The sequence below is a fragment of the Bactrocera oleae genome, chromosome 3 (assembly GCF_042242935.1).
Source record: "Bactrocera oleae isolate idBacOlea1 chromosome 3, idBacOlea1, whole genome shotgun sequence".
Taxonomy (NCBI): domain Eukaryota; kingdom Metazoa; phylum Arthropoda; class Insecta; order Diptera; family Tephritidae; genus Bactrocera; species Bactrocera oleae.
This window is the reverse complement of record NC_091537.1, coordinates 67030663-67045393: the sequence shown is the minus strand read 5'-3', so window position 1 is coordinate 67045393 and position 14731 is coordinate 67030663. Positions and strand designations below refer to the sequence as shown.

Sequence of the window (14731 nt, the reverse complement as noted above, 5' to 3'; positions counted from 1 at the left end):
ATCCCCATTAGTAATTTTTTAAACCGAGAATCGTCGAGTCCGGCCGTCCTGTTATACGCACTGTTCCGAATGCCCAGTTGCTAAACATTACACAAAAACCCGTTTAAAACCATTTGAATATAAGTAAGACTGGATACAAAAAGAAACTCGATTTATGGATGCCACACGAAACGAACGGAAAAAAACCTCATGAACCGAATTTCCATCTGCGAATTGTTGCTGAATCACAATAAAATCGAACTATTTCCGAAGCGGATGGTTGTTGGTTATGAAAAGTGAGTCACTTACGACCACTTCAAGCGAAAACAGTCGTAGTTGTGGCGGTGAGCCGGTCCAAATGAGAACCAAGGCAGGGTTGACGGTGCGCAAGGTTTTGCTGTGTATTTAGTGGGATTGGCATTGGGCTTGGGGTTCGTTCATTATGGGCTACTCCCTTACGCCTAAATTCTTAATTTCGACTTGTACTGTCAACAATTGGACCTTCTGAGGGAAGCAATTACAGAATTTGGCCAGTTTCGGCCAATAGGAAAATAATTATTTTCCATCCACGCCAGGCGGCACACGTCAATGGTGGTTTACCAGAAGCTCTGGGAGCTTGGTTGGTTGGAAGGGTTTTTTGCATCCACCTTATAGTTCGGATCCAGCACCAAGTGATTACTAACTGTTTCTGTCTATGTCAAGAGAAGCATTTGAAAATTGACTGTCCCTGTGATTTTTTGCCGATAGTGCAGAGGGCTTCTATAATAGTGGCATTATGATTTTACCTTAAAAAGTTATCCAACAAAACGCTGCATATTTGACCTTAATCGGATAGTTTTAACTATGCTAAATAAAACCTTCTATTTAATGCAAAAATAATGGATTTATTTTTATTGACGTTTTATATGATACTTAATGTCTAGTTCTCTAGTTTAGCTAGTATAATGCAGGTGCTACTATTTGTACAGTCACTGCATTTCTTTCAATATACTTGTAATGTTGCAAACGACCAACTAAGGCACCAGCCATCTAACCAACAAACCGTCCAAAAAAGCAGTCGTGCAGTCAGTCAACTCGGTCTTGCCAACTGTCATGAATATATGTATGTGTGTGTATCTATATGTTTGGATGTGTGCATTTGCTTGCCAACAGTGCTATGCGTCAGCCTCTGTTGCAGTTATGTTTCATGTTCTTGCGCTTTTCGTTGTAGGAATATTATTTTATTAATTTTATTAATTTTTTTCTATAGTTTTGCAGCTGTTTTTATTTAATAAACTTTGTATGTCTGCTTTTCTTCACATTATTTGTATTTATTCTAATATTTTGCATTGTTGGGCAATTTTATACGCATTCCGTTGTGTGCGGCGCGCATTGCGGATTGCCTTTTGGTGTGCCGATGCAGTCAAGGCAAGACAAATATGTTTACAGGCACGCAAATATATACTCGTATATATATACATTAGGGTGTCCATTGTTTCCCATGTTGTTTTTTTGTGCAAACGCCCTCTGAAGTTTCAGTGGTTGCCGTAAAAAAAATTATCCAACTTGGAGCAAATTATGTACAATATTTTAAATTTAAACCGTGCCGAAATCATTTTATTTTTCCCATGTATGTATATAACACTTTTTGATATTTTGCATTAAATAAGTACAGCTACATATAGTAGTCCGATCTAGAAAATTTCTTCGGATATTATAGCGTTGCTTTGGACAATAATGCATGCCAAAATTCGTGAAGACAAGAACTAAATTTTGATCGTAGAGTTTGTATGGCAGCTATGGCCTATAGTGGTCCGATATCGGGAAATATCCGACAAATGAGCAACTTCTTGGGGAGAAAAAAACGTGTGCAAAAATTCAAAAACTGAGAGACTAGTTTGAGTAAGTACAGACGAACAGATGGGCATAGCTAAAGCGACTCAACTCAACACGCTGATCATTTATATAAGTCTTTTATAGCGTCTCCAACTTCGCGGCAAACTTAATAAACCTTGTACAGGGTATAAACATTAACTTGAGAAATTAAGAACACCCTAATATAAATATATATATTAGCATATGTATATGTATGTATGTGTATATACAAATATTCTTAAAGTAATCACACACCGCTGCTTGCACCAACCTGCTTTGCATGAGCGCATGCGCTTATTACTATTGTGTGTGCCACCAACTGCCTGCCTGCTAACCACAATAACACGAGCAGCGGCAGGCGCAGCATGCGGCAAGTGGCATATTATGTGCAGCAACTTGTTGCTGCGGCGCTGTACTAGCAACTGCTGGTGGTCGCTGGTCGCTTTAATGATTTTTCTTACTCGCTAATACGTGCACATGTTTGCAATGCATATATACATCAGCATAATAATTTTCAGTATTACACCAACGCTGTCGCTGCCTCTGCCGCTGCGTAGTGTAGCGGGCGTCCAACTGTGACCGCTCATTTGCATTGATGCATTTGTGCATTTATGTTACTGTTGTGTTATAATAAGCGGAGAAAAAGGTAAATATGCAAAAAATAATAATAATAATAACAACAACAGCAACACTAGCTGACATGTAAACATGCGCTACAATTACACCAGCGTCGGTTGCCGCTTGGGATTGCATGCAAATATCGTATTCAGGAAAACAAACAGAAAATCAGTGTTGTCGCTACATGCATACCCTCACATCGAACAAACACACACACGCACCTACATAAATATTGTATATATACATATACATTCTTACATATGATATTTGCATTTGCTTTTATGCCAACACGTCAAGTTGTAACGGCGCCGTTTTATTTTGCATTCTGACGAGGTCAATGGGAGGGAAAAGTTATGAAGGTTTTTCGCTTAACAAACACTCAAAAATTTTGGTTGCAGTTTTCTTTGTTGCCGTCGAATGTAATTATAATCTTATTTGTTTCTTTTTTTTGCGTTGTAAATTTGTATTTCCATGCAAGTGAATGACCTTAAGAGGCAATTGTTGCAACGCTTTTATGGGTTTTGCTTACATATTACTTACGACATACGATATATGCCCACACAGGGTGTTTCAATTCAAAACTAATTAGAAGAATAGAATTAGAATTTTTAACTTAAAAATAATTAAGTTCTAGTAAAAAGAAATACATTATTTTTGCATTAAATTGATTTTGTTTTGCTTTAGCATAGTTAGATTGATCGTTTTAGTTTAAATATATACCGTTTTATACGATAACTTGTTGCAATTTGGTAGAGAATTTTAATCGAAATAAACAGGAACAGGTAGAAATCGCTCGGTGATTTACTTCAGACGTTCTTATTGTTGATAATACAGATTCGCACTAACCTGCCAGCCCGCCAATTCTGGCTTGGCCGTCGTTTGTCGTTGTTGTAAGTGACCCACTTCTCATCACCAGTAACCAGCTTTAGAAATCGAATTTCCTTTTGGAAAGTTTAATTCTTACCCTTATTTAAATGGTTCAAAATGTTTTCTAGTTCAATCGATAGCCCCTGGGCAATCGAAACAAAGCTTACAAATGAGTCGGACCTTTTTCTGATATTTTATCAACAACTGTCCTTTCAGAGCATGGCGCAATCTTAACTTCAAAATTACCGGGATGGAATCGGCGAAACCAAAATTGGACATGATTGGCTGTTACAGTATTAGGACCATTCACACTTATCACATTTTTAGCTGGCTGTTTCGCCTTTATCTAAGAAATACTATAAGCAAGAAAAAATGTTAACTTCGGTGGTTTCACTGAAGCTGGAATACCCTTCACAAATGCAAAAGACTATTCAGTTTGCTATATTTATCCGATCTGAACAATTTCTTCGGACATTGCCTTGTTCAGCCTTAGAAAATAACTCTTGCCGACTTTCGTGAAAAAAAGGTTTTTATTCAAGGACTTGATTCCAACCATTCAGTTTGTATGGCAGCTACATATGTATATGCTATAGTGGTCCGATATCGACGGTTCCGACAAATTGGCAGATTCTTGGGAAGAAAAGAACGTGCGCAAAATTTCAGATCGATATCTAAGAAACTGAAGGGTTAGTTCGGGTATATACAGACAGACATACGGACATGGCTAAATCGCCTCTGACGTTTCTTTCTGGGTGTTACAAACATCGTGTGAAACTTATTATACCCAGTTCAGTGTGTAAATATGGCTTACCTCTTTGCTGATTTCCATCAATATTGAGTCAAGCAATCACAAAACTTTCAAAAATAGGAAGTCTGGTCTATCTAACACCATATAGATAGAGATATAGATTTCCATAGCGATGAAAAATAATGGATTGGACCTTTTAAAAAACCAAAAACAAGATCTTGAGAAAAGATAATTTCCTAAAAGCTTTATAACAATTTGTTACCGAACTGCCAGAGAACTCATAGTTTCCGATTCGTCTTCCATCTAAAACAATAAGAAATATTGATAGCGGCATTTTGTTGAGTTTAAAGATTTAATTTTTCTATTCACAAAATTGATCTTATACAGATCTTATATCATTGAATCATGAATGCTAATATCATTTTTATAGTAAACTATTTTAAACAAAAATTTCTAAAAAAAAGTTATTTAAATGTAAAATTTCCAAGTTGTCACCAATACTTCGAGACAGATTTTTTAAAAACAGTAATTTTGTTAGTTTTATGAAAAGATTAAGGGTTGACCACTTTCTCTCTCTCTCTCTTGCTCCGGAATGAAGTTTAGTGTATTGTTTTGCCATTCGTGCATCATCGTCTTCGACTCATCTACAAAATGTGAGTTGCTACTATATGTTCTACAAGTAAAGTATGTATACTACCACCACCTTAGAAATTGAGATGTGAATAGTTGGATTTTTTTTTACTTCCACACGGTTATTTTTCAACAGATTTTTCTTAACTCTACAACTATTCTTATTTCATATAAGAAATTACACCTAACATTTTTGTTGTTCCTGGTTATTGCTATGTTTTTCCATGTTATTTATATTTTGATCCCTTTTTCTTTTTTTATAAAACTATTTTACTAATATTCATATAAAATTTTTTTCATTGCAGGTAAAACTCATAGCTTACACCCAAACATATTCTATATTAAATATTATAATACTAAGAGGTGAGTGCACACGTTAGTTTACTCTCATCGTGAGAACTTTTTCGTATATATATTCGTGATAGAAATGGCCGACCGGGTTAGATATATCTTAGGAAAGCAAATAAAGTTCAGAACTATGTGAGAATCACATTCAAATTTACAAAGATAGGCTCGAAGGAATTTTAAATAGAAAACTATATATATCACCTTAACTATGATCCTAAAACATTCTGCTAAAACTGTAAATTGTAGTAGATCCAAGATATTCTGATAAATTTCGTCTTATTCAGTAATTGTGGGTATGTTAAGTATTGAGCTAGTATTGGCAATATATTAGGGACCAAATTCAAATATAAACCGTACAATTTTGGAAATGATATCTTTTTTCCAACACAGGTCTGCACATCATAACGATCAGTCGCAATATGTTTATATGTGATAATTTATAAGGATTAATATGGAAAGGCTTAATTATATTTTTGATGATTTTGAATATATTTGACAGAAATAATTTGAAACGTATAAAAACCGAAAGAGTCTTACCACTTCGTTTTTATGCAAAAACAAGAAAAAACGTTAACTTCACAAGTACACAAATGTTCACTACAACAACTTGATTCCGAACGTTCAGTTATTATGGCAGTTAAATACTGTAGTGGTCCGATATTCCGACTAATGAGCAACTTCTTAGGAAGAACAGGACGTGTACAAAATTTCAGACCGTTATCAGATCGATTCCGACAATGAGCAGCTTCTTGGGGAGGCAAAGACGTGTGCAAAATTTTAGATCGATATCTCAAAAACTGAGGGACTAGTTCGTGTATATACAGATAGATGGACAGACAGACTGACACAGCTAAATCGACTCAGCTCATCATGCTGATCATTTACATATGTATTTTATAGGGCCTCTGGTGTTTCCTTCTGGATGTTATAAACTTCCTGCCAAACTTTATATCTGAACAGGGTCAGGGTATAATTAGCCGAAAATCTATTATTTTGGTTGCTTGAAATAATTATTTATTGATTAAAAAATCTTTGCAGCTCTCTATTCTTCACTTTGTAAGTGCAAAATAAATTTAGCCGTCCATGGCAAGAGCGTGTTTTACCGCATTCCAAAAGCAATATGCAACAGGCGAACTGAATTAGCGTAGCAAAGTAACAATAACAACTTGTGAATACATATGTATTTCCTTTGATTAATCACCTGAGCGAAGTGACTTTACGAATGGGTCGAAAACCCTGCAACAAACATATCGAAAGGGGGGGAGACATACGACGAAGTGGAGTTAGAAATGAAATGTGTGACACCCATGTCGGGCGTAAGGCGTTTAAACCGAAGGTGTGAGTTGAGTTGGCCGTTGAAGAGGAATTAGAAAAGTGGGCGCAAAGTTGTTGAAATAAATATTAAAAAAAACACATCTTCCTACAATGTATTTGTATGCGAGACAGTCAACTGGTAAAGGCGGATAGATATGTTGCACAGCTGAGCGGACACCATAGTCCATAGTCTGATATAGTTGTGTGCATAAAAATTGCATTTAATTTAGTTTGTGTCTTCACATTATATTAATTATAATATTTATGTAATATTTCTAGAAACTTACTAGCAGGAGTGGGAGTTTTAAAAATAATTAAAAAGTCAAAAAAATGTACAAAAATGAATTTTCATAAATTATTGGAAAAATATTTTGGTTTTTCTCAAAGTTTTAGTCTTTTTATGAACCTTAATGATTGTATTCTGTTCAAAGGTTTTTTCGAACATTTTTGGTTAAATAATTTTACCTAGTACAACGAATCGTATTAGGTAGGGGCAGCAATGTTGTGAAAATTTTTGAATAAGTGAGCGTAGCCCCGCCCCTTAATAAGGTTTAGTATTCATATTTCCCCCACCGCTACTGTTAAATAGATCAAATTCGTTCAGTACAAATATTTTTGGTATCCCCTCCGACAGTGTGAAAATAGGTGAAATCGAATAAAAACAACGCCCACTCAGCATATAATGGTTATGTTGAAAACTACTAAAAGTGCAATAACTAAGTAAATGCATCAGAAACATTAAATTTTGCACCCAAGGTGTTGTGAAACGGCTTCATAGAAGTCGGTATCAAAATTGGACAACGGGCGTGGTTTCGCCCACCTTTATGGTAAGTAAAATTCCATATCTCAGAACATGCTCAACCAATTTCAATGAAATTCGGTGCGTAACATTATCCCAAGTTATGGTGTGAAAATGGGCCACGGCCATGCCTACTTCCCATATAACACAAAGCTTTGGCATGTTGAAGATTTATATGTCGTTAAAATACGTGACAATTTAGTCGCGTGCAACTTTATTTTTTAATATACGTTTTAAAAAACCGGCTGCTAGTATATTGCACCTTACTGCAATATAGTCAGTGGCTATATTTTCAGACTGGGAGTTCCAAAGGCGTTGAGCTGGTGTACGGTTGTGCGGCAACAGTTGCTTATTGCTGCTTGTGTGCCATAAATTTGTATGCTGCGCATGCGTGAACTGCGTCCGTGTGCCGGCAGCACCACCCTACATTACGTTGCCACGCTCGCTGGCGAGTTGAGTGCACACGTGCGTATGTATGTGTGTGAGTGTGTGGGAATGAAGGAAGTGTTATGTGAATGTTACCAAAGTGCCACAAACGTGCGAGTAACTTTTATTTGCTAGCTGCATGTGGCAACAAGTAAAGCGCGCTGTTTGCAGTGCCACCAATATTCCATATGTGTGTGTGTATAATTGTTGTTGGCGCATTGCAAAAGCGTCGTGTGGCCATTTGTGCGCCAAACCAGTTGCAATAGAATTTTCCATATTTGCTGCAAACTCTGGTGGTTGTTGTTATTAATTTTATTTTTGTTTTTCTTGTGCGATTATCGTTTACCTTTACGTCGTTATGTTTGCGGCTGTCACTGCCATTTCGTTTAGATTACTGCATTTTTCTTGATGTTGGCATTTTATCGCGCTGCCATTATACGCACACATACACACGCATACGTGCTGGGCAACATTTCAACTTCTTGGTCTTCCTTGGCACCTTCTTTCCCTCTAAACTGCTGCCTGTTGCTGTCAATTCTCTAGTGCGCTTATGCTGCATGCAACATCATGTCGCATTGCATTGCTCAACAGGTGCGTGCAGCTGCAATAAAATAATAATAACAACAAAAACAACTAATAATACTGCGTCAACTTTATTCGAAAACCGGTTTATTGGTTGGGTTGTTATTGCTGTTGTTATCAGCTTTTATTGTTTTTGCTTTTGTTTTTGCATTGCTTAACAACAGCTGTTGGTTTAGTTGTTTTTTTGGTTAGCCTGCAGTACACGCTTTCAAAGTCTTTCAGCATCCCACCCCGATTTAGCGGCAGCCCCCCTCCTCCCCGTCATATTTATATACCGAAAAGAGTATATTAATTTTGTCATGAAGTTTGTAACACCCAGAAGGAAATATCGGAGACTCTATAAAAAAAAAAGATGACTCACTTTAGCTATGTCCAGAGATATCGATCTGAAATTTTGCAACTCTATTTTCTCCCCAAGTAGTTGCTAATTTGTCGGAACCGCCGATGTCGGACAACTACAGCATATAGCTGTCATATAAACTGACCGATCAAAATCAAGTCCTTGTATGGAAAACTGTTTTATTTGACAAGATATCTTCACGAAATTTGGCATGGACAATCAGAACATTATAACATATAGTTGTATATATATTTCTTGTTTTCTTTCTGCATTGCAGTTGTCATCTTTCCTTGACAGTCGCCGCTTAACCTCCATTGCAACGTATGACAAGTTAATGTTCTTTATTTGTTGTTCTTGTTTTTTCATTAACTATTATTGTTGTTGTTATTGGTATAGTTATTATTATTTCTACCTCTTTGTGTTCTCTTAAACATTTTTGTTGTAATTATGGCTGCTCCGTTTGCTCCGTTTCAGATTGCTTCTGAGTTATAGTTTCTGGTTTGGCTCCGCTTACATTTCACTTCTGGTATTCCGCAACAGCGTTCTGCTTCTGTTATTATTTTTGATTTTAAAAGTAAATTTTTTTACGCTGCACCATTTCTTGTTTTGTCATCATTGTACCGTTACAATTGTCAGCGTTCGCTTTTACGCGCTTATTCCAAAGAGTTTACATAAATATAAGATTGTCACGGTTTTAATCCGCGTTGCGTGCTGTAATTTGATGCTTCGTGATTACACAATGGGATGCTGCGAATTTCACAACCAAAAACAGTGATAATTCTTCTCAATATTGACTTCCTGAACTTTCTTTTATATCACATTCTTTCTCCATCTGGTATGAAGATCCAGATATTATTTGCCTTTTTAGAACACCTGTTGTGTTTTTTTGTAAGATATTTCCGGGTTGAATTCCTTCTCGAGGTTTAGCCCTACAGGGTTAATAGTCTTGGGGAAAATTTATAAAAATTCCAATCAGTTCCAGTCGCATATAAAGTTTCTACTGTTATGGGGATGGTTTAAACATTGTACAGCATGTCAGTTGAGCTTAAAAATCTTATCAGGTCTGCTTTCCGCATCGATCTTGTCTATTTGCTACTTCAATATTTACAGAACAGTAAAACACTGAACCGGGTTATCATATTAACAAAGCACAAAACAAGAAAAACCGTTAATTTCGTGAAGAATATTTGTCAAATTAAAAAGTTCTCCATACAAGAATTTGATTTTGAGATTTGGGACTTGAACTTGCTGTAGCTACGCCGAATACCATTATGATACTGTAGATGTGTGGCATGGTATTCAGCTCACAAATGAAATCTTAATCAATGTTGAATGTCGTGAACTCAAAAAATTCAGATCCTTTCGGAAAGCTTTCTAGTTTTGGCTATCTAAACTTTTTTGTAAATTACGAATTGTGTATTTGAGACTCTTGCCTCCAACCAACTTTTACTCCAATAGAAGATTTCACATACATAGCACAGCACTGAATAAAGATATATATAAATATTATATTACATGTGAAACATAACCGCAGTTATACTTCACACAGCTCATAGAAACTCAGCTCTTTTTTACTGAAGGCACTGAAGGCCATCCCAGCCGAGATTTATTACAAGTGTCTGGAAAATTGGATTGATAATTGTTATTCTTGGCTCAGGAGCCAATTTGAAAGGCGCTAATAAAGATTTGTGCTAAAATTTTAGTTTTTTTTGTCAGTCCGGGCAAATTTGATCAAAAGGTATAATCTGGCAGTAAACTGTCATTAAAAACTGCCAAGTTACTTGTCACTGAATATATTGATTGTTGTTTTGATTATATGGTCTGTAAGATCCCCCCTTTGGCCAAATCTCATAGCTTGTTTACTGAACACAATGAGTAATAATTTTTTGTTAGAGTCCATATTATGTCCATTCATTCCAGGGTTCATATTTAATTTGCTCAATTGTTTCTAATGTTTTATTATGTGCCGGAGGTATTAGCCCATTCGTTAAGCAAGTTTTGGCTACGCTATTTTTTTTTAAGCGACCATAATAAAAACTTAATGGAATTATATATTCGGAATACGATTCAGTTTTACAGTTTAGATCGTGGTATAAACAAAGTTATTATATATTTTTTTGTTCAGATTCCGAATGCAATCCAAATAAAAAGCATTATCATAAGAAGTGTTGTTGGTAACCCAAAGGAGACAACTAGAGTAAAGGTTCAGTATACCCGATTTAAAATTTAAAAAATTCTGCGAAACCCGATCAAATAAAAGTCTCGTGAAGTTGATTATTTTGCCTTACTTGATCCTTGGCAGTAAGAATTAAAACACTCCAATTCCTCAGGGGTTTGAGGCTCTTTTATAGCCTTAATTCTAAATTATTAGCAAAATAGCAATCCAAGATTATTATGCAAATTCACGTTCTCGAAAAAAACGATGAAAAAACGTTAATGAAAAAATCATCTTTTCAGATGAGGACTATTTTTGGCTAAATGGCTTCGCCAACAAACAAAATTGCCGCTATTGGGGTGAGTCAAATCCTCGTGTGGTTAAGAACACCGCTACTGAGCGGAGTTCGGATCGGCTGCTGCAACTACAATAAATAAGAACGCATAATTTATGCATTAGTATTTTTACTATGGATCGCATGCCGGAACTTGTCTCAATTTTCAATTGCCACTAATTGGCAACCTGTATTTTTGTGGTTGCTTTGCCGCTGCGTGTAACTTTTGTGGCAATTATAAATTGCAGAAATTTAATATCTTCAATTTAGTGCTTTTCTATGTCGCCCAACAACTTGCCAGCCATGTCACCGAAGAACAACAATAACAACTACACTTCAGTTAGCATGCATTTATCGCAACATCAGATTATTGACACCTTACGGCAAACAATAACTGGATTTTCCGGACACCTATTGCACGTACACGAAGTATGTATTTGTGGAGGCACTGCCCGCCCCTGCTGCGCTTGTGCTGCGCAAATGTTCTTACTCAGCAGCGGCCGCCACTTACATTCTAATGCGCTTGCGCAGTTGTAAAGACTTCCTTGTTACAGTTGAAGACTTAGCTGCTGCGCACAAACAGGTGCTGTTGCAGTCCACATATGATATGGTAATGTGTGTGTGTGCGTGCGTATATTCATATACTTACATTGACTTCTGTCATTGCGTTTGCAGGTATTTGTCGCCCGTTGAGCTCGCGCAGTGCGTGTAGGCTGTTAACTGTATGGTTGTTCATGTTGTTTTTGTTGTTGTTATTTCAAGCCTTTCTTCTATAAACTTAGTTTTTTGACATTCGTCTTATTGGTCTCTGCGTTTTTCGCTTTGGTTCTAGTAATTGCAGTCGTAACACGGTTTTACCAGTTCTAACTGCTATCGAAGTGTTATTGCTTTTGTAAATATTATAATTTTTTTTTATGTTAATGCAACAGGAAATTATCGGTACATACATAGGTGCGCTTTAACAATCTGTTTTATTACTGCTACATATTTTCTGCGCTTGATATCGCTGAAGCTTACGTGATACGGGTTTAAAACAGTAACAGTACTTAAAATATTATTTTTTATCAATCTCTCTGTAACCGTAAGTTTTTGAGATACTGTTTTGAAATTTTGACCATTCGTTTTTCTCCCCTAAAAGCTGCTCATTTGTGGGAATCACCGATATCAGACAACTATAGCATATAGTCGCCATACAAACTGACCGATCGAAATCAAGTTTTTGACAAGTCAAAAATAGCTTACACCCTTTTATTCCATAATATTATAATATAAGGCTTTCAAACTTCCGGCTGGCTTTGCACCGTATACCATATATCAGTCAATATACGCGTATATGATATGTTAATTAAATGAGTTCATTTAGCATGTTGTTCTTAAAAATGCTGTGTTTGTTGTAAAAGATATTTTCGAAGTCAAACGGAGCCACTAGATGTTGTTGGAAGCCAAGTGAGCTATAGCGTGAGAACTCCTGATCTATACCTTGGTTATATCCCTAATATACTGTTTGATCAAATTTGACCACCAAAAAAGACAATATTTTTACGTATATTAATAAAAACTTTTATCAGCCCTCAAATTTTGTTCCTATGTCATTATAAGCTTTCAAACGCTTAACTTGTTAACAAATTGTCTCGGCAGCGTTGCCAAGTATTTCTTTTACGACCTCTTCATGTCGTCGTGTTTACAAAAGGCTCAGGTCTTTTGGTAACTACGAGTCTAGCATTGATACCTAAAACATTAACCAAAATGTGTTTAGTCGATCCATAAACAATTTTGAGATCCGCTATCTCTCTGATGTTTATTTAGATTTTCGAGGTTATTGTCATTAAGAGATGTAGGTGAAAAATGTCCAAAGAATTAGTGGTTCCAACAAAAGTTCCATGAAGGTTTGATGTCAAAAAACATGCGACCTTAGCTTTACAGCCGGATTCCCAAATAATAATGAAAAGCAAAGTGCAGGCTAGCAATGCTAGGCGAGTTTAAAACAAATATTCGTACCAAAACCATTGTTATTCTCAGGAGATTGTCGAACCCAAAATACTTTTTACTTACTGGCGAATATAAATGGTGCTATTATCATGCTAATAAACACAAATTTGCTGGCATAACAAAATTTAATCCATACAAATCTGGCTTTGTTGTATAGAATTAGGTTGTATAGAATCGACTGTTATAGAACTTACAACGTCTTGCAAAAAAACTTTGGAAGGCTTGATTCTTTTTTTGAAACAGCTTTTCAACAACTTTATTAGACTGTTTATCTTCACTTTCGATGACATTGTACTACACATAGACAAGCAGACTTATCTGGTAATCGAAATAATCGCTTCTGATTTTATATGGAGTCAAAGAATATGCATAAAACTGTTCAAAAGTTCTAACCAAATATTCAGTTACTTGCTTCACAGTCCTCATCCCCCACAAAAACCTTGTCCATATACGTCTCTGCTATCTTGTGGCTTACCGTCATGCATTTCTATTGTTTTATATTTCTTTGCACCATCCACGCCGTCTAATTCTCGCTTATAGCGCTAGCCGGCCGCACCCTAACACTTTTTGTACGAGTCGATTGCTCGCACTTGTTGCATATTTAAATAGTTTAGAGTTATTAAATCATTTGAATGGAATTCTTTGGGCGTTTTTTTATTATTTATTTTCTGTTATATCTGCTACATACCATTAGGGTCAGTTGAACTTTTCGAAATGTTTGTAAATTCTTGTAGTAAAATTGCGTTTAAAATTAGCGGTGCAATAATCGTGGTTTATTGACTGTGCCGCTGTTGCCTATTGGCTTAGGTCAAAATCGTGGGTGTTGCCACAAATGGTATGTCGATTTTAAACACCTGATTGGTATCATGCAAATTGTTGTTGCTATGTATGTTATGTTGTAAAGTGACCTACACCAACCAGTTTTCTTCCATTGTAATTGAAATGAGGTTTAGAGCAATTGTTCGCATATTTCCCAAGTGTTATTCTAGTATTTTATATAGAATGTTTGAATAGAATTACTGTTAAAAAGTACGACATAATGAGGTACCAGCTGGTTGGTAATCATAGTATGAAAAACACTGTAAACTTTTCGATAAAAAGTTAAAAATGTGAAACATTCAAGATAGTGAAGGTTTTTCAAGCTGAAGTGATAGAATATCACTACCGCTCAAAGAAACCTCTGAAAGTCTAGAAAAACTGAAACCTTAAAGGTCCTTCCAGTTGTCGAATAACATCGTAAAAGTAGCATGACAGACAAAGTTAACGTTCATGAATATTAGCCGAAATAACTGGCCACAATAGTTAGTAATCAGTTGGTGCCAGGTCCGCACTATAAGATTATGCATCCACCATATATTCTACACCTGGCACCTAGTGATTACTACCTCTCAATCAAGCTTCCAGAGCTTCTGGCGAGTCACTATCGATGTGTGTGGCCTAGCGTTGTCCTGATGGAACACAATTCCTCTCCTATTGGCCAAAGCTGGCCGCTACTTGGCGATTGTTTCCTTCAATCGGTCCAATTGTTGACAATACAGGACGGAATTTAGAATTTGCCGTAAATTATTTCTTGCCAATCCTACCAAATACATGGAAAAACCTTGTTGACTGTCCCTCCGGGCTACAGCTTGCTGGCTATCGCTTAGAAATTTATCGATTTTATTGTGATTCAGCAGCGATTCGCAGATTCGGTAAACATTTTTTTGTGTTAACTCGTATGGCACCCAACTTCTTTTGTATCCAACCTT

The 14731-nt window shown here is 36.2% G+C and overlaps 1 protein-coding gene across 4 annotated transcripts in view; it reads left to right on the top strand.

Moving 5' to 3' along the window:
- The window catches only part of Hr39 (Nuclear hormone receptor FTZ-F1 beta), a 72655-nt gene that overhangs the window by 22809 nt on the left and 35115 nt on the right, over positions 1-14731 (top strand). The window contains exon 2 of one of the 4 annotated variants that reach the window (XM_070106762.1): positions 10963-11019. The exons of 2 other annotated variants lie outside the window; for them this stretch is intronic. The gene's annotated coding sequence lies outside the window, so the exon portion shown is untranslated. Of the gene's footprint in view, positions 1-5038; positions 5060-10962; positions 11020-14731 lie in introns of those variants that run through there. One more of the 4 variants, XM_070106763.1, reaches the window with a different exon arrangement.